Source organism: Halichoerus grypus, chromosome 4 (genome assembly GCF_964656455.1).
Source record: "Halichoerus grypus chromosome 4, mHalGry1.hap1.1, whole genome shotgun sequence".
In the NCBI taxonomy this organism is placed as follows: domain Eukaryota; kingdom Metazoa; phylum Chordata; class Mammalia; order Carnivora; family Phocidae; genus Halichoerus; species Halichoerus grypus.
In genome coordinates this window covers 140,110,334-140,130,283 of record NC_135715.1, presented here as the reverse complement: position 1 = coordinate 140,130,283, position 19,950 = coordinate 140,110,334, and the positions used below count along the sequence as shown (strand labels likewise).

Here is a 19,950-nt window from a genome sequence, read left to right as displayed (position 1 = left end):
ATTATTGCTAACTTTTTAGTATAAGAATGGTATTGTTTTTTGGAGTCCTCATCTTTTAGAATACATACTAAAATATTTTAAAATGAAATAGGAAAGAGATATTTTTGCTGAGGAGAGTGGGTCAGAGTATACTTCAGGGTCAGCAAACCTTTTTTTGTAAATCGATAATAAATGTTTTAGGCTTTGCAGGCCACACAATCTCTGTTGCAACTACTAAACTCTGCTATTGTAGCATGAAAGTAGGCAGAGGCAACATGTAGACAAAGAGCATGGCTGTGTTCCAATAAACTTTATTTACAGAAACAGAAATAGGCAGTAGGCTGGATTTGACCTGTGGGTTATAGTCTCTCAAACCCTGGTATAAATAAAATAAGATTTACCATGATTAATAATTATGAAACTCCGTATGGGTACATAGAGGTCATTAGACTATTCTGTGTATATTATATATTTGAAATTTCCTGCAATAAATTATATATAGTAAAAAAGTAAAAAACAAAAAAGAGATAAAAACTTGTATAAGGCAAAGAGAATGGGATAATCAGGCTATACTAATATTTAATATACACATTTAAAAGTAGTTTATTATGCAGCCATCAAAAAAATGAAACCTTGCCATTTGCAATGATGTGGATGGAACTAGAGGGTATTACACTAAGCAAAAGAAGTCAGTCAGAGAAAGACAAGTACGATATGATCTCACTGATATGAGGAATTTGAGAAACAAGACAGAGGATCATAGGGGAAGGGAGGGAAAAATGAAACAAGACGAAACTGGAGGGGGATACAAACCATAAGAGACTCTTAATCTCAGGAAACAAACTGAGGGTTGCTGGAGTGGAGGGGGGTGGGAGGGATGGGTGTCTGGGTGATGGACACTGGGGAGGGTATGTATTATGGTGAGCACTGTGAATTGTGTAAGACTGATGAATCACAGACCTGTACCCCTGAAACAAGTAATATATTATATGTATATAAAAAAATAAAAGTAGTGTATCTTAATGATTGGATTTACTGGGAAGAATAGAGGACTATTTCCTATTTTCCTTTTATATAATCAGCTTGATCACTTTTCCAAATGTACTGAATTTGAATATTTATGTCTATCCTTTAAGAAACTTTTTTTTTTTAAGATTTTTTATTTATTTGACAGAGAGAGAGACAGCCAGAGAGAGAACACAAGCAGGGGGAGTGGGAGAGGGAGAAGCAGGCTTCCCGCAGAGCAGGGAGCCTGATGCGGGCTCGATCCCAGCACTCTGGGATCATGACCTGAGCCGAAGGCTTAACGGCTGAGCCACCAAGTTGCCCCGAAACTGGTTATTTTTTGTAATGTACTAAATTTAATCATACTTCAGTACCAAGAGACATTAAGAACAGATTTTATGTTTAAAAACCATCACAGAAATAGGGGCGCCTGGGTGGCTCAGATGGTTAAGCATCTGCCTTCGGCTCAGGTCATGATCCCAGGGTTCTGGGATCGAGTCCCACGTCGGGCTCCCTGCTGTGTGGGAAGCCTCCTTCTCCCTCTGCCTCTGCCTCTCTCTCTCTGACTTTCATGAATAAATAAATAAAACATTAAAAAAAATAAAAATAAAAACCATCACAGAAATAAAAGAGAACCTTCATACAGTATTCTACAACTTTGGGTGGTAATGCTATTAGAAGTTCAAGATTCAAGGTTCCCCCTGCTCCAATCCCATGGCTGTGACACATATGAAAGAAAAAACACACAGCTTTAAAAAAAAGACAGAACTTTGTTCAATAAGATACAGCATTTCTGTGAGGTAGGAATAGAAAAGAAATGCTATGAACAAATGGGGGCTGGAGCCATGGGCCTGCTGGAGTGGGTCGTGAAGTAGGCAGAAGCAATTGAAAGTGTACATTCTCTTTTGGGGAGAACAGAAGTGCCCTAGATGAGATGGAGGTCAGGGACAGGTTTGCTGACTAAAACGAGGTGCCGGGCTGGGGGATCCTCGCTTCCTTCCACTCCCTTACAAGGAAACTTTAAAAAGCTGCTGTTGGCTACTTCTTGGCCCTATAGCTTTATGGGAAGCTGGGGGCTTCTGGAGGCAGAACATAAGTGCAGGCTGGCAACCAGCATCTCACATATTACCATGGAGGACGAGATCAATTACTAGCCCAAATTCTTCTCCCCTCTCCATGTCCTATGCCATTCTAAGTTTGAAGTTCTTTCCATCAAAAGTCAATACACTTTTCCACCCTTTGACTTTGGGCTCAGCCATGGAATTTGTTTTGGTCAGTGGGATATTAGTGGATGTGATGAAAGCAGGGGCTTGTGCTCATCTGATGGGGCTTACCTTCTTGTACTTCTGTCACCTCACTGAAAAGGGTTTTCCCCGGAGTAGCTGCCACTCTTCAACCTGGGCCCTAGCATGACTATTTGCAGAGCAGAACTGCCCTACCTGCCCACAGCCCTGCAATGTGAAGCAGAGCTGCTTTCGCCATTCCACCTAAGCTGCTGTATCTCACCTGCAGACCCACGAGAGAATTAAGAGCTTATTGTTATGTGTCACTAAGATTTTGTGGTTGTTTGTTATGCATCAATGGCTAGCCGATACAGAAAACCTAATACTGGGATGCTATGTAACAAAAACCTAAATCATGCTATTAGCTTAGAGGACAGGTGATGGATGGCATGAAAACTATTACAGAAGTCGAAAAACGGCAACATGTGTTTAGTAAAACTGTTACCTGTGGTAACATGAAGGATAGCAGGGACGATTTCTAGGCATATGTTCAAAGTGTGAGCCAGTTACTTTTAGTTCTATTTTATAAGGTGGTATAAGAAAAAGATACATTTGGGGGAGAAAAACCCCTGCCAACTTGCAAGAAGAATTTAGAGGAATTCAGAGTCCAGAACTTGTTTATTTGGCAAATAAACCTCTTCATCTCCAGGCAGTAAGGGAGTCTCAGATTCAGCCTGGGGTGGGGGGGCGGGATATTAAACTTAAGGATATTGCTGTAACTAAGAATGTTGTGTAATCTAAAGAATTCAGGGGCGCCTGGGTGGCTCAGTTGGTTAAGCGACTGCCTTCGGCTCAGGTCATGATCCTGGAGTCCCGGGATCGAGTCCCACATCGGGCTCCCTGCTCAGCGGGGGGGTCTGCTTCTCCCTCTGACCCTCTTCCCTCTCGTGCTCTGTCTCTCATTCTCTCTCTCAAATAAATAAATAAAATCTTTAAAAAAAAAAAAAAAAAAAAAAGAATTCACCCTCTAGGAGGCGAAACTAAGAGCAGTAGAGAACAATGGATTGGAGACACACTGCTAGGGAGCAGAATTAGGGTCTAATTAAGGAAAATTCTTTCTTTTCAGAATAGGGGTACCTGGTAACATTTTTCCTTTGGTATTTTAGAACAAGTGAATGCTAATAATGCCTTTTAATCTCTCCCTTTTTACTAGGAGTTAATTGTAGTTATCCTATCCCAGGTTCTATCATTCCATGTGGTATATAAGATTGTGTGTGAAGGGGCACCTGGGTGGCTCAGTCGTTAAATGTCTGCCTTCAGCTCAGGTCATGATCCCAGGGTCCTGGGATCGAGCCCCGCGTCAGGCTCCCTGCTCCGTGGGAAGCCTGCTTCTCCCTCTCCAACTCCCCCTGCTTGTGTTCCTGCTCTCACTACCTCTCTCTGTCAAATAAATAAATAAAATCTTAAAAAAAAAAGATTGTGTGTGAAGATTGCACACACATCCCCCCCCCATACATCTTAGTTCACAGGTTTCCAGATCAATGGGAACAACATTCAAATTTGATGTATATCATGAATTACTGGATATTGATCATAATGCCATGATTAGATGAGGCTGTTGGGGGTCTTAGGATAAGGGTGAATCTGTTTTTCTGTGGGACACATATAAATAATTGTGGCCAAGAAGATGGACTGTGGTTGACTGAACTGATTCCTGACCTCAGTCCTTCACCCTTCTTTGTGTCCACCCTTTGCATTTTTAACTTTGAAGAATATATTTAAATTGCTCCTTGATTTGGGGCTTGACTATCAGACTTGCTTTGGCCAATAGATGTTTTTATTTTTTTAAAGATTTTATTTATTTGATAGAGAGAGACACAGTGAGAGAGGGAACACAAACAGGGGGAGTGGGAGAGGGAGAAGCAGGCTTCCCGCAGAGCGGGGCTCGATCCCAGGACCCTGGGATCATGACCTGAGCCGAAGGCAGACGCTTAACGACTGAGCCACCCAGGCGCCCCCCAATAGATGTTTTTAGATGTTATACAAGCAAGGGCTTGAAATGCTTGCACGATGGGTTTTGCTCTATTGTGTTCCTGCCTTTATCATGAGATGAGCTTCCCCTGGATAGCTGCTTCTCCTTCAGCCTGGGCTCAACAATGAACACAAGTGGTACTGCCCAAGCTGACTACAGACCCACTGTCTGAATTAGAGCTGTCCCATAGACTTGTGAGCATAAGAAATGCTTATTGCTGTGTACCACTGAGATTTTGAGACTATTGGCAATAACTAATCAACACAGGGGAGAAATCTCAAATTGTCACTGTAAGACCTGATTTGAGACTTAGAGACCCAGGGAGCATGTTGCCCAAGTGCAAAATCCTTAGATAGAAAGTTGTAGATAACAAAACAAGCCTTCCCATTCAACTTTCCCATTCAAAATAAATAGGGAAATCAAAGTTCCAATGCACATGAAGACATCTACCATTAAAAAACACTGCCATAAAATCAATAATCAGAGCAATGATTTTCTCTAGATTAAATTGAAGTAAAAGCACAATCTAAAGAAAGAAAAAAGACTGTTTCATATCCTCAAAGAGATGAAGCAAGACATACATATTTTAAAAGAATAAGACATTATGAAGCAAAATCAGGCATGATAAAAATAGATAGGAAGAATTAAAAATTAGAAAAACATACCTATTGAAATAGAAAACTCAATGGGCACTCTAGTCTGCACACAGTCTAAGAGAGATATCCTATATTAGAAACCATTACTGAAGAATTAACCCAGAATGCTACAGAAAGAGATTTTTAAAAATAGCACAAGAAAATAAGTGACACAGAGGACAAAATGAGAGACTCTATCTAATGGAACTTCCAAAAGGAGGAAATAGAGAAATTACAAAGAAGCAGTATTTGAAAAGATAGTGGCAAAGAACTTTCCAAAATTGAAGAATAACCCCTAAGATTAAAAGTGCATTCTACACTGAGCAGGATAAACATAAATTCATATCTAGAAACATCATGGTAAATTGCAGCATATCAAACATAAAGTAAATCAAGCCATCATGCTGTACCCCTTTATCAACTACTTCTTAACAAAACTAAGAAAAAATATAGAGAAAAATCTTAAAAGTAATTACCAAAGAGGAAAAAAATAATTATAAAGGAATGATAAAGAATTAAATCAATATCAGATTTCTAACTGGGAAATACAAATGATAGAACACAATGGAATAACAGCTTCAAACTGCCGAGGGGAAAAGAACTCTGAATGTAGAATTCTATACTCAGGCAAAAGCTATCATCCAAAGAGTGAAAGCAAAATAAAGACACTTAGAGACAAAAGCAAAACAAAACTCATAGGGATGCCTGGGTGGCTCAGCCGGTTAAATGTCTGCCTTCAGCTCAGGTCATGATTCCAGGGTCCTGGGATCGAGTCCCGCATCGGGCTCCTTGCTCAGTGGGGAGCCTGCTTCTCCCTCTGCTGCTCCCCCTGCTTGTGCTCTCTCTTTCTGACAAATAAATAAATAAAATCTTTAAAAAAAAAAACAAGGGGTGCGTGGGTGGCTCAGTCAGTTAAGTGTCTGCCTTCGGCTCAGGTCATGATGCCAGCACCCTGGGATCGAGCCCCACATAGGGCTCCCTGCCCAGCGGGAAGCCTGCTTCTCCCTCTCCCCTTGCCTCTCTCCCCAGCTTGTACTCTCTCTCTCAAATAAGTAAAATCTTAAAAAATAAAATAAAAATGAAAAAACAAACAAAACAAAACAAAAAAACAAAACTCCTAAACACATTTCACTGGAATAACCACTAAAGGTTGCAAGAAGAAAAGTGAATCCAAGAGGAAGAAGTTAGATGCAAAAAACCATGGTGCCTCTATGGTATATAAATTATATGTCACTACGTTGTTATTTAACAAAAAGGAACAATAATGAGCACAAAATATGTTGGTATATTTGAATATTGATTCAAAAAAATTATGATAAAAAAGTTGATGCTAATCTAACCTTACACCCAAAGGAGCTAGAAAAAGAAAAACAAACCCCAAAGCCAGTAGAAGGAAGGAAATAATAAAGATTAGAGCAGAAATAAATGAAATAGAGACTAAAAAAATAATAGATCAATGAAACTAGGAGTTGGTCCTCTGAAAAGATAAACACAATTGGTAAACCTTTACCCAGACTCAAGAAGAAAAAGAGTGGACTCAAGTAAATAAAATCAGAAATGAAGGAGGAGAAATAACAACCGACACCACAGAAATATAAAGGATTGTAAGAGAATATTATGAAAAATCATATGCCAACAAATTGGACAACTTACAAGAAATGGATAAATTCCTAGAAACACGTAAGCTTCCAAAACTGAGTCAGGAAGAAATAAAAATTTTGAACAGACTGATTACTAGCAATAAAATGGAATCAGTAATCAATAAACTTCCAACAAATAATAGCTCAGGACCGGATGGCCTCACAGGTGAATCTACCAAACATTTACCTGTCACCCTTGCACAGGTACCACGTTAATCTTCTCTGTGTCATTCCAATTTTAGTGTATGTGCTGCCGAAGCGAGCACCTACCAAACAGTTAAAGAAGAGTTAATACCTATTCTTCTCAAACTATTCCAAAAAAATAGAAAAGGAAGGAATACGTCCAAATTAATTCTATGAGGCCTGCATTATTCTGACAGCAAAACCAGATAAAGACACTACAAAGCAAAACAAAACAAAGCAACCCAACAGGCCAATATCTCTTATGAACATAGACGCAAAAATCCCCAACAAAATAATAGCAAAGTGAATCCAACAATACATTAAAAAAAATCATTCACCACGATTAGATAGGATTTATTCCAGGGGTGCAAGCATGGTTTAATATTTACATATCAATATGATACATTACAAGAGAAAGGATAAAAACCATATGATCATCTCAATAAAGGCAGAAATATCATTTGACAAAGTACAAAGTCCATTCATGATAAAAACTCTCAACAAAGTAGGTTTAGAGGGAACATATCTCAACATAATAAAGGTCATATATGCAAAACTCACAGCCAACATCATACTCAATGGTGAAAAACTGAGAGATTTTCCTTTAAGATCAGGAACAAGACAGGATGTCCACTCTCACCACTTTTATTCAACATAGTGCTGGAAGTCCTAACCACATCAATCAGATGAGGAAAAATAAAAGGCATCCAAAGTGGTAAGGAAGAAGTAAAACTTTCACTATTTGCAGATGACATGATACTATATACAGAAAACCCTAAAGACTCCACCAAAAAACTACTAGAACTGATAAACGAATTCAGTAAGTCACAGGATACAAAATTAATATATAGAAATCTATTGCATTTCTATACAATAATGAAGTAATTAAAGATACTAAGAGAAATTAAGAAGACAATCCCATTTACAATTGCACCAAAAAAAAAAAGTTGATGCTAAGTTTTTAGACAACAATAAAAGATAGGAATTTGGTAACAGGTAAATAAAATGCAGTAATCTTCTTTTCCTGTTTGGAAGGAAGAAATATTGAATAACTTTAGAGTTTGGTAAAAATTTTACAGATATATATGTAGAATATAAGGGTGGCCACTAAGGAAGAGAAATACAATTTACAGCTTCCAAATGAGGAAAGCATAAAGGATGAGGGGAAAATATAGAAAAGCTTTTCAATCTAGTGAAAAACCAGAACTAAAGCAAATGTAAATAATGGTAAACAGAACACATAAAATGGTAAAAAATAAATCCAGATTTCATTAATCACATAAATGTAAATTAGGATTAAACCAACATATTGAATAGCAAACAGAATCAGATTTCATAAAAATATAAAACCAGCTACATGTTGCTTATAAGAGATACATTCAAAGTAAAATGACACAGAAGACTTAAAGGGATAAAGATATACTAGGCAGAATTCTGCTTCTGTAAATGATAGAGCAGCTTTTATCTAAGTCTTCTATAACAATTATAAACTCTGGGCAACATATTAAAAAACAGCTATCTGGAGGCATGGAGAATGACCAAAAGCAGGCAGAAACTGAGGGGAATAATCATTTTGGGAATCACTTCGGGTGAGATTTGTTTATAAAGCTTTTTACCTGAGGGTACTCTCATGTCCTCTTGGGCGCAGGGATGCTAGAACTCAAGCAGAAAAGTGCAGGCTTACTGCTTTGAGGAGTCAATTGACTGAGTTTAGAGATGCCCAAACAACTTTGAAGTCAGGGAGGATAATCAAAAAAGGAAAGTCACAACATAGAGAGTCCCAAATCTATAATGAACCTCATCCTAATTTTTAGCTGACTTCTTTGGCTGTACCTGTGCAGGACAGACTTCAAGGCGGCAGGTGAAAAACAAAAGGTGGAAGGCTGAAAACTGCGACAGAAATTTCAGCTGCAGCCCATTGCAAAAGAGTTGGAGCTGGAAATTTGGGTCCAGATAGATTAAGTGCCTTCTAAGAAAAAAATGAGCAGTCTTCAAAAGCAGATAATAGAATCTGGAATCTTTACAGTGATTTGTTCCCAATCTTCTGTATACAATAAAATATTACTAAACATGTGGATGTTTATAGCAGCTTTATTCTGCAAGCTGAAAACAACCCAAATGTCTGTCAACAGGGGAATGGATAAATTGAAGACTATTCTAACAATGGAATACTACTCAGATATGAAAAGGAATGAACCAAGGATATATACAACAGCATGGATGTATCTTACAGACCTGCTGAGTGAGACAGGGAAACACAAGAGTATCTGTTGTATGATTCCATGTATGTGATGTTCTAGAAACGGCAAAAAACTATCTATTGTGAAAGAAAACAACCAGAAATAGGATCATCTCTTGTGAGACTGATGCGAGAGGGGTAGGAGGGAACTTGCTGCTTCAATGGATAGGTCCATATCTTGAAGGAGGGTGGCTGTCAAGAACCGTGAAGGGTCTGAGGTTTTACCCTATTTGCAAGATAGCAAGTTAGCCTGCCAATCTTGTGGATGCTGGCAACAGACACAAAACTCCTGGGTCAGAGACAAAGAACTTTATTATCCACAGCACAATAAGCAGTTTGAGCATCATGTTTGCATTGGTTCCTCTTGTCCCCTAAGCCTTAAACAGGTTAACAAAGGGGCCCAGATTGGTGCTGTGTATGCAGTAAGCTTGTGTCAGAACTGAAGATCTTCAACCTTCAGGAACCTGAATCTTTTATAAAGAGCAGTAAGTGTACCTGCCCTTTGCTCTGGAAGAAGACATTATCTTTATCATACTGGACAGTAAACGAACCTGCCTTTTGCTCCAGAGGGGACATTACCTTTCAAGACTGTTCACTATAAAAACATTCCTGAAAAGAGAGACATTGCCTCTGATTACAAGACATACGGAAACCGTCTCCAACAGTTATAAGAGCGTATGCATTTGTCAAAATTTATTGAACCTTATACTTATTATTTGCACACTGCACTATAATTTTTACCTCAAAAATAAAACAGAACAAAAAGACCTGTAAAACAAACAAAAAGAATTAGGTGTGTACAAATTAAGGGGGAAACTAATAGGGAATTCTTTTGTTTGGGTGAATCCTTTGAAAGAGGTTTGGGAGGAGCCAGCCTGCTCTACCCAAGTGGCAGCTGACCCTACAGTACACTATTTCTTCAAACTACGTAAGAATTAGACTATATACATAAGGGCAAGGAAGCTATTATTTTTCTTCTCACCACTGTGTCCCTGAGCACTCAGTACATAGGTGCTCAATATAGTTGCTAGCTAAGATTGTGCAACCAAGGTAAAAAAGGGAGCAATGCTTTCACCCCAAAGCCACTGAGTCATCATTCCTTTTTCTGCCATCTGTAGTCCTTCTCTCTTTTGCTTTCTTCACTTCCGCTCATCTCAATTATACTTTTCTCTCCTTTTCTATCACCCCTCTCTCTCAAGGGGCCACAAAATGAAATAAAATTCTCTCTCCATCACATGCTCTATTTTTGTGACAAAGATTTTATACTTCATTCTTAAACAAAGAACAACGCTTGAATTACAGTGTGTGAACTTAAGCGAAGACATGGAGTCATACTTCTGAGTGTGACTATCAGCTCCATTATTTACTTGCTATGTGTCCTGGCAGAAGTCATTTAACGTCTCTGTGTCTCACAGTTTTAATTCCATGGAACTGTTGGGACCGCTAAATGGGAAAATGTCTTAAAGTGCCTACGACAGTATTGACTTAGCAAGAGTTCAATAAATGTTACCTATTATTTTAAAATATCACCAAGATTTGCATGTGGACTGTGACTTAGCCACTAATACATTTATAAAAACACCAGAAACATAAAATTGAAATTGAAATTAGAATCTTTAAGAATCAGCCTAGTAAGTAGGGTCTCAATTTGAAAAAATGGCATCTGAACAATCACTAGGGTATTTATAGAAAATGTAGATTTGTTTACAGCATCTCTGTAGTAAGAGGCATATACAGGACGCTTTATGTTGTAATCCGAATAGATAACCATTTTGTGCCCATTATGTGTAAAGCGCACAGCTGGGTTGCAGGTTACAAAAATAAACAGGCTTTACTTACAGAAAGCTTTCAGTCTTGCAGGGGATACAGTGTATTTTTTGGATTTTTAAAAATTATACATGTTCACCAAGGAAAAATGGAAAATGGTGAAAAGCACACACACATTGGCTTCATTTCAAACTCACTCTAACTTAAAAATTTATAAACCACACTATATGCAATTTTGTATACTGTTTGCCTTCACTAAATAATAAGCATTATTCCCATGCTATCCCATAGTTCTGGAAGGATCTGTTGTTGTATAATATTCAATTGGTGCATATGGTAGTTTCTGAATTATTTGTTACAGCTGTGGATATTTAGTGTACTGGTTAAGAACATGGGTTTCAGTGAAGACTGTGTCCAAAGCGCAGCTTCCCCCTTTGCTGGCTGTGTAATCTTGGGCAAATTACTTCATCTCTCAGAGCACCTTAGCTTCCTTTTGATAAAACAAGAACAATACTTCATAGGTTTTGAGATGTAAAGCAATTAGCCTAATGCCTGGCAAATAGTAAGGGCTCAATAAATTGAGCTATTTTTCTAAGAAGCTGTTTTAGACATTTTGGTTCTCTCCTGATATCCATCCATACTTTGTTTCTCCATTATATAGCAATCATGTAGTTAGAGGGGAGGCTTAGTCATTGCTTCACTTACAGATGTCAGGCTAATCCCATTTCCCCAGCTAGTGACTGTTTCAAGGAAACCAAATATAATCTAACCATCCATGGCATGTGCACAATCACAAGAATGGGTAAGTAATCAATTTGCAGATCTCATTATGGTCCTATGAAGATAAGTATTATAGTAATAATTTTTCTTCATGTGAATTGCTCTTTCATCAAAGGATAAGCCCCCTACTAGGCATGGTGAATTGTTCTTTGAACATATTATTTGCACTTTCTAATACCTTATTTAGATTTGTTTACATCCATATTCATGGGTAAACTAAGAATATATAGCTTTCATTTTAACTGCCTTTTAAGTTTTGGTATCAGGGTAATGTTATTTATGCAAAATGGATGTGTGTACTCACCTTTTCCAGGCTGCATGGAAAAACTTAAAAACCAGAGGAATAATGTGCTTCTCAAGTCTGGAAGAATGGATAAAGTGATCAGGGCCCATTTAAGGATCTACAATTCACGGATAACTGCCTGAATTTCTTCTTTGGTTATTGACCTGCTCAGGATTTCTAATTCTTGTTGACTGGATATTCTAAACTGGTATACTTAACATTTTATAACAAATGTTTTAATCAAAATATATAATTGAGGATGGCACTTAAGTCTCCTCCGTTTTTTCATACCTTTGTTATTTCTGATTTTGAATTTTTAAAAAATGCATTTGCTAGGGTGCCTTTTTACTTTTTTCTAATTTATTTATTAGTCTTATCGTTATTGTTACTTTTGTTTCTAGTGTTACATGTTTAATTCATTCATTTCCCCTCTATGCAACAATGGCTATCAATTTGCCCTTTAGCATAGCTTTAAAAATATCCTCCTCTACTTTTTTGCCATTTTGTTTTCACTCTATTTCATTGCATTTTTTGATAGAATAGCTATTTAGAAGAGGGCTTTAAAATTATTTTCCAGGTGATTATGCTTTTATTATCTGGTTTTATTACCTTGTGATCAAAGAACACAGCCTGTACAACTTCTGCCCTATAAAATGCACTTCAGGGGAATTATCAGGCTGCAAGGATTGCTTTCAGTTCTTTTACAGTCTGCTCAGATGCTGACGGAACATCCAGCAGGTGAGCACCAAATGCTGAGCCATTTCATTCCTCCAGGAAGCTGAGGCCCAGAGGGTCCAGGTTTGGAAGAGAAGTGATTTCCTTGCAATTTGCCTTTAGGGCAAAGAGGCCAAACAAAGTTTAGAACAAGTTTGAGGGTTGTTTTGAATCTTGCTGTAAATACTCTAAACAGCTGATGTGCAGAAGTTAAGAGATGTTTCTGGGTCCCCTAAGCTGCCTACTATTCAATATTGCTATCTGATTGATTTGTAAACTATTCCATTTGAGAAAAATTTGTATTTTTTTTATAATTTTTTTTTTTTTCCGTTTTTATCTCCCTTCTACTTGGTTTGTCTTATGATAGTTCACAGAATACATGTTAAGGTCTCCACCATAATCTCCACACTATTTATTTATTTTAAAAGATTTTATTTGAGAGAGAGAGCATGAGCAGAGGGGAGAGGCAGGCTCCCTGCTGAGCAGGGAGCCCAATGCAGGGCTCCATCCCAGAACCCTGGGATCATGACCTGAGCTGAAGGCAGAGGCCCAACCAACTGAGCCACCCAGGAGCCCCTCTACACTACTTTAAAGGCCTTTGTATTTCTCCATTTTAATCCTATAGTATTCTGCATATAAACTCTAGGGTTTGTTGTCTTCACTACAAATTGTAATTTTATGTAGTGAATATGCTATTTATACTTTCTCTAATTGTACTCTGAAATACTTTAGTATTAGGCGTATGTGACAGAATTTGATTAAAGGTAAGTCTTCTGGAAGAAGCAAATCATTTCATTCTGTTTTTAGACTTTAAACAATTTAAACAGTCTTGGTCATAATTGCTATTCTTATTTCTTTCGACTTTTGTCAAATATGCGATTCCTTTTTTATCTTTTTCAAGGATTTGGGCAGGAAACATTCTGTTATTAATTTTATTATTACTCACCTTAACAGATTTCAAAAGATTCTTCTTCTCTTTTTTAAGTAGGCTCCATGCCCAGCATGGGACCAACATGGGGCTTGAACTCACAATCCTGAGATCAAGACTTGAGAGTGAATTGGGTGCTTAACCAAAGGAGCCACCCAGGCACCCCTCAAAAAATTCTTAAATTTACATTTAATTTTCAAAGTAAAAAAGTTTTATTTATTTTTTTTTAACAGAAGATAGGATTTTACCCCTCATTTCACATCCTAAAAAAGAAACTGTGATCTCTTCCTGGCCTTCATTAAGTTAATCTGGGGTTATTAAACACCATTTAAATTTTTTGAGATAAGCGGTGCCTGGGTGGCTCAGTCGTTAAGCGCGTCTGCCTTCGGCTCAGGTCATGATCCCAGGGTCCTGGGATCAGGCCCCGCATCGGGCTCCCTGCTCAGTGGAAAGCCTGCTTCTCCCTCTCCCACTCCCCCTACTTGTGTTCCTTCTCTCGCGTTGTCTCTGTCAAATAAATAATCTTTAAAAAAAATTTTTTTTTGAGATAAATCATTTAATAAATCTGTTTTAAATTATTTGCATTATCCTAATAGTTTTATTGATTTCAATACTTTCTTTCCTCATTCTTTTCTTCCTAATTTTGGTTCATTTTGGTAATGTAGTGATTATATTCAAGTAATTTTTTCCATAAAGGGCAAGTAAGTAGTGTGTGTTGCATATCACAGAATGTTTTTCCGTTACAGTCACATGTGTTTGACTGGAGAAATCCTAAACTACAAAACTCTGCTCCATCCCAGCTGGCATTTAATGTGTAAAAAGAGGATCTTCATTTAGACTTGAGACTTTTCTTAGATCAAGGATTCTCCTATTAAAACTATTTATTGTTTAATTTGTTCTTGTTTTCTTTGGGAACACCTATTATTCAAAGAATAAATCTTTGTAATCAGCCTTTTAAATCTGTACCTTTTCTCTCACTAAATTTATCTGAAGGTGCTTTTTAAAGTTTATCTTTTACTCTGGTGCTTTGGTTTATTGTAACATCTTTAAGCTGCAGAAAGCCTTAAAGGGAAGCTTATTACACACAATATAGAACACGGAGGAAGGCAGCTCTGATCTGGTTGAACATCTTCCTTTTGTTGGCTCAGGAGACCCTGCAGATTTCTGAAAACCAGTTTGATATTCACCTTTCTTCATTTGGGGCTAGATTTTCTTTAGCACTAGGACTATCTATTGTTTCTGACACAAATTTTAATTTGGCTTCTCCCTTTCTTTTCCCACTCTCTTACTCTTCTGCCCTCATCATCATAATGCTCTGCTGCATCAGTATGGGAGCTGAGGCAGATATTTTCTAATATTTCTTGCTATACATGCACTGGAAAAACAAAGCCCTTCTTTCCAAAAGCCTCAAGATATTGTTTTTCTCTCATACTGCAGAATTGTCTGTCCCATTAGCCTCATGCTGATTTTGCTGAATTCATTAAGAAAAAAACCTTTAATTGAAGTGTAAGATAAATTTTAAAAAATGCATAAACCATTAAGAGTATAGCTCAAAAAGTTATCACTATGCTAGTGAAGAAAGACAAGATCACTAGCACACCATCAGCCCCATTTCTGACTTCTCCCCACTCCATTCTGCCTAAAGGTGTATTTTGCTTGTTTTTGAACTGTTTTATACTGGGAATCATACAGCACATTTTTGTTGGCTTGTTTCTTTTATCATCATGTTTATAACATTTATCCAAATTATCACATGTAGCAAGTTAGCTCATGTCCTTTTTACAGAGCAGCATCTCACTCTACACATTCTGTTGACACGAGTTGTTTCCACTTTGAGGTTATTATGAATAATGCTAAGAATATACTTCTCTCTATATTTTTGTATGCATGTGTTCTTATCTCTGTTGGATACTTGCTTAGAAGTGGAATTACCGAGTTGAGGGTAGATGTATGTTTCAACGTTAGTCAGTATTTGTCAAACATTTCCAAAGTGGTTGGGCCAATTTACCCTACTGCCAGCAGTTCACGGGAGTTCCTGTTGCTCCCCATTCTCACCAACACTTGGTACTGTCAATATTTTAATTTTTGCTGTTCTTAACAGTGTAAGGGTATCTTACTAGAGTTTTAACATGCATTTCCTTGATGACTAATATGGCTGAACATTTAATAGATTTAAAAATTATTCTTAAACTTACATAACCTGTGAAAGTAAAAACGAGAATGTTTTAATGTTTCTTAAAAAAGATAAGGAATTTACCCAATTCTCCCTTCCTCTGCCCCAAAACTAAAACACAAACACAAAAAAACGGAACTGTGATTCCTTCCTGGCCTCCTTTGTGAAATGCTTGTTCAAATCTCGTCCATTTAGTTATTCGTTTCTCAGTGAGGACAGATTTAGTAGGGTCAACTGCAGAACTGGCAGACACTGAGGACTGCTTTCAGCTCTTTTTCAGTCCACTCAAGTGCTGATGATGATCCAGCAGGTAGTCAGAAATGTTAAACCCATTTCATTCCTCCAGTAAACCCAAGGAAGTCCATCAGATGTAGGCTTAGCGTAGATGATAATGAATTTCCTTGCAATAAGACCAAAATTCTTAGGAAAGACGGCTAGAAAGAACACTTTTTTTTTTTTTTAAAGAATCTTGCTCTAAGTATTCTAAATCTGGTCATAGGTAGAGGCTAAGAGATCTTTTTGGGTCACTTTGCTGCTCTTGTCATTACTCTTCCCTTTTATGACTACCACCCCCCTACCCTTAAGTGAATACCAGCTGTGGCCCACTTGGTTAAGGAAAAGCTCCAGGATAGTACACCTTCAGTGCCACTGGTTAAGAATCCAGAAAGCCTCTTCTGATGGGACTCTCGATAGTTGCCTCAAGTGATTAGTACAGCTTTCTTATACATAGGGTACTAAGCACTGTTAGATGATGGGAGGCTAAGGTGTCATCTTGCTTTACTAACAAGTTATTTTGACATGGAATTTGAGTCAGCCATTTATAAAAATCTATCTCTTATGTAAGGCTTTACCTAGCAAAAATTCCTTCTAGTTTCCATTATTCTTACCTAAGTTTCTATGAATAACATTAACTTTTTTTATTTCAATGTTTCATGGGTATTTTTGCAGAAAACTGCCATAGGAATGTTGCAGGTGTTTGTATTTATACTGCCTTTATTATCGCTTTTATTTTCTAGATGAGAAAACAGGTCCAAAAAGGCAATGTTGGTATCATGTATGAAACGTGCTCTTGGGGAAACTGAAGGTTAACTATCAGTAAGATCTCAAGACATGATACATTCCTATATGACAAGTAACTGAAAGCTATTAAGTATAAGTATATTGCTCATCTTTCAGGATGATATAAAGGAAATCTACTTTCATTCTTTCCCCCCGCATACTTTCTTTGAGTTACAGTAGTGAAATAAGACTGGGCTGGGTGAAAGATGAGACTATGTGACAGTGCCTAGGACTCCCAGATTCAGGGTAAAAGTGGAAGGAAATGAGCCCTGCTAGGAGTTTCTGGTGGAAGGATTAAGCCAAGGTAGTACCTAACTGGTAGATGGGCCCTAGTAGGAATTTGCGATGGTTAAACCAAGATGAGTGCTATTTCTGCAAGTATTTTTTTTTTTTTTTTGTCATTGTTGGTCCAATTTTGGCCTTGCCAATGCAAGTCAGCCAGTTTCAGTTTTCAGCAACCACTGCAGATTCTTCCTAAAGTCAGTCCTATCAGTCACAGATCACAATCTCCTTCTACACTGTCCCCCAAGTGTCACATTCTTAAGTTACTAATGTACTAATGTGGAAGAGGAAGGAAGTCTCTTGTGCTAAAGGATCAATAATTTAAGAATGTAAAAACTATTTTCTAGTGCCAAAGCCCAATATAACAACTTTGTCAAGGATGAAAGGGAAAAAAATTAAATGATGTATTTTTGTATATCAAATCTTCCGGCAAATGAGGATGACTTTAATTAGATGACTTTAATTAGATGACTTTAATTTTCCTTTTAGCATTAAAAAACCACACAAAACCGAACAGAACAAACAAGCCCAGAAACCCTCTAAGAACTCTGTGCTAATGAATGCTGTGACCTGTGTATTACTAATGCTGAAAAATGATGGTAATATATGAGCAAGAAAACCAGTCAGCAGCAACAGCATTCACCTACAAAATCAGAAACGGAGTACCGGCAGGAAAATTAAAAGAGTGTAGATTCATAGGAGTATCTGTGAGTAAGCACTTTGGTTGTCCTATTCTGCTCAACATTTTCCCAATTTCTATAGAGAACTGTACTTGATTTTTGTACTTCAAATACAAAAATGATTTTCCTCCAACAGTCTCCTGGTGCCCTCCCTCCACCACTTCTGCAGCAGCACTGTTAGGAAGGCCGTCTCCAGGGCACCGCAGTGCTTGTGGCCTTAGTCAGCTTGCAGCTGAGCTGGCTCCCATGGGTCCTGACATCTGGATAGTGACTGCAATTCATCTAAGACAGTCAGAGGACTCTCTTTCCTGCGACAGATAACCACTCAAATGGATTTTCATAGGGCCTGGTAACTTTCTCAAAGTATAAGATCAGGGACCTCCATATTCTACTGAGGACAAGTCTTTTCTACCTTAAATATGGTCAAAACGTGGTCATGATAATGAACGAACTCCAACTTCATATGTTAACTAAATATTTCTAGCTGATTCCCTAGTAATACCATACCTTCAGTTCCCAGGATCCATGTGTCCTTGAGTTACTGTTTCTAGAAAAGGAAATAATGCAATCCATTTATTAGAATTCAGATATTAAAATGAAACTTCTTATCTAGTAAGGATGACCTTTATGTTTTCTCTCTTTACTGAAGTCATATGTAAAAATAGTTGCTATGATTTTAATAGAGCTTACTATCCACCTATGGAATAAAATTTGCATATGGCTATACCCCTGGATGAAAAGGCCATATATATATATATTTCATTTGTTCTTGACCTCACTGAGTTTTAGGCAAATAATTAAGAAGTTACTGAAAATTAAACTGTACCTATAAATGAACAGATTTGTGAGTACATCAAAAAAAGCATTCACTTTGTAAGAAGATTCACTTTAGGATTGTAAAAATACTCAGATACATACATGTGTATTTCTGTTCTCCTGTGATTATTCTATTTGTTTTTAAACACTGATGATAATTACATCACCTTCATGTTCCTTTGTCCATTTAAAAAGAATGATACATCTATATACTTATTTAGAGACAAAATCTTTGATGATAATTCATTAAAATAATTTACTTCAAAATAAATGTAAATAAAAAATGAATTAAGATAGAAGCTTTGAATGGCAAAAGCAAATAATTACCATCCTATACAAACAGAAAAAAAATATTTGCTAACATAAAAAAGCTGGCCTGACATCTTGCTTTATCTCTAAGACTGCTTGTGTTTTTCAATTTCTTATTGTAATTCATATTTACTGATATTAAATTAAAGCAGATGCTAAATTCTAAAAAATGCTTAAGGTAAAGACTCAGGAACTTCTCAATGTCTTATTTTTACAATAGTCCAGTTTAAGGTCCAACATATAGAATCTCTTAAGGCCAATATACTACAAAGTCAATGCCATTGACTACCCTAACAAATCACTTAGGGAGCTTATTGAGAAACTCAGCCCCAAATTTGCAATTCAGTGTACCTGTATTTTAAACAAATACCTGAGGTGATTCTTGTGGACACTAAAGTTTAAAACCACTGCTTTAGACAATACAAATCCTGTCATTTCATGCTCAATGCTTTAAATAAAACTGGAATGCTGCGCTTCACTGTTTCTGAGTGGCAATGTTTATCACCACCTAGTGGTAAAATCTCTTATTTCTATTTTCTTTCTGTTCATTGATATCATGTAGGTTCCAATTAAAAGAGAGTAACATTCAGAGAATATGAAAATTTTAGAGTAATAATTTCCTTAGTATTTTGCATTAACTTTTTACCTATGGTGAGATAAAAAAGCATAAAAAATAAACATAAAAAAACCACACCACTACCATTGAATAAAAACAGTATATACTGCAGAAGAATCTTTCCTAAAATACATTCGTTGTATTATCAGTGGCCTGTTAGTAGTGTGCCTCTAAAAACACATTTCCCAGTGCAAACCATGGTCTTCTTTTGGAGATACAGGGATGATATATATTAGCATATTAAAGGCTCTGAGAAGGTTCATGGTCAAAATAATCTGTGCAATAATAACCAAACATTTTCTAAATATCTTTGACCATGAAAACTTCTTCCCTAAAGAACACTTAATGAATTCTCTCAAGACACTAGTATTTCAAGGAACATAGCTTAGGACATGATGCTCTAGAAACAGCAAATCTGATACCTGCTTTCAGCATCTATAATCTACCATAAAAGACCTGACAATGAATTTACAAGAAAGTTTTGATCAGGCTTTATTTTAGATGCTGTTTATATTTGAACCACATATTTGAAAGAGAAGTTTATTGATCTGAATTGCTTTTTTTTTAAGTTAATGAAGTACACACCTAATAAAAACCCCTCTGTTGG

At 37.0% G+C, this 19,950-nt stretch overlaps 1 protein-coding gene and 1 non-coding gene across 14 annotated transcripts in view; both read right to left on the bottom strand.

Annotated features, from left to right (window-relative positions):
• Window positions 1-6,673: 6,673 nt before the first annotated feature.
• On the bottom strand, window positions 6,674-6,780 carry LOC118540143 (U6 spliceosomal RNA). Its single transcript, XR_004919482.1, has one exon. It is a non-coding gene; the product is annotated as a U6 spliceosomal RNA (small nuclear RNA).
• A 255-nt stretch (window positions 6,781-7,035) lies between these two features.
• Window positions 7,036-19,950, bottom strand: part of RBM45 (RNA binding motif protein 45) — a 33,627-nt gene continuing 20,712 nt past the window's right edge. For 5 of the 13 annotated variants that reach the window (XR_013447238.1, XR_013447239.1, XR_013447237.1 and 2 more), the window contains one exon: window positions 7,036-18,149. The gene's annotated coding sequence lies outside the window, so the exon portion shown is untranslated. The remainder of the gene's footprint in view (window positions 18,150-19,950) is intronic. The other 8 variants (XR_013447240.1, XR_013447231.1, XR_013447241.1 and 5 more) reach the window with 6 other exon arrangements.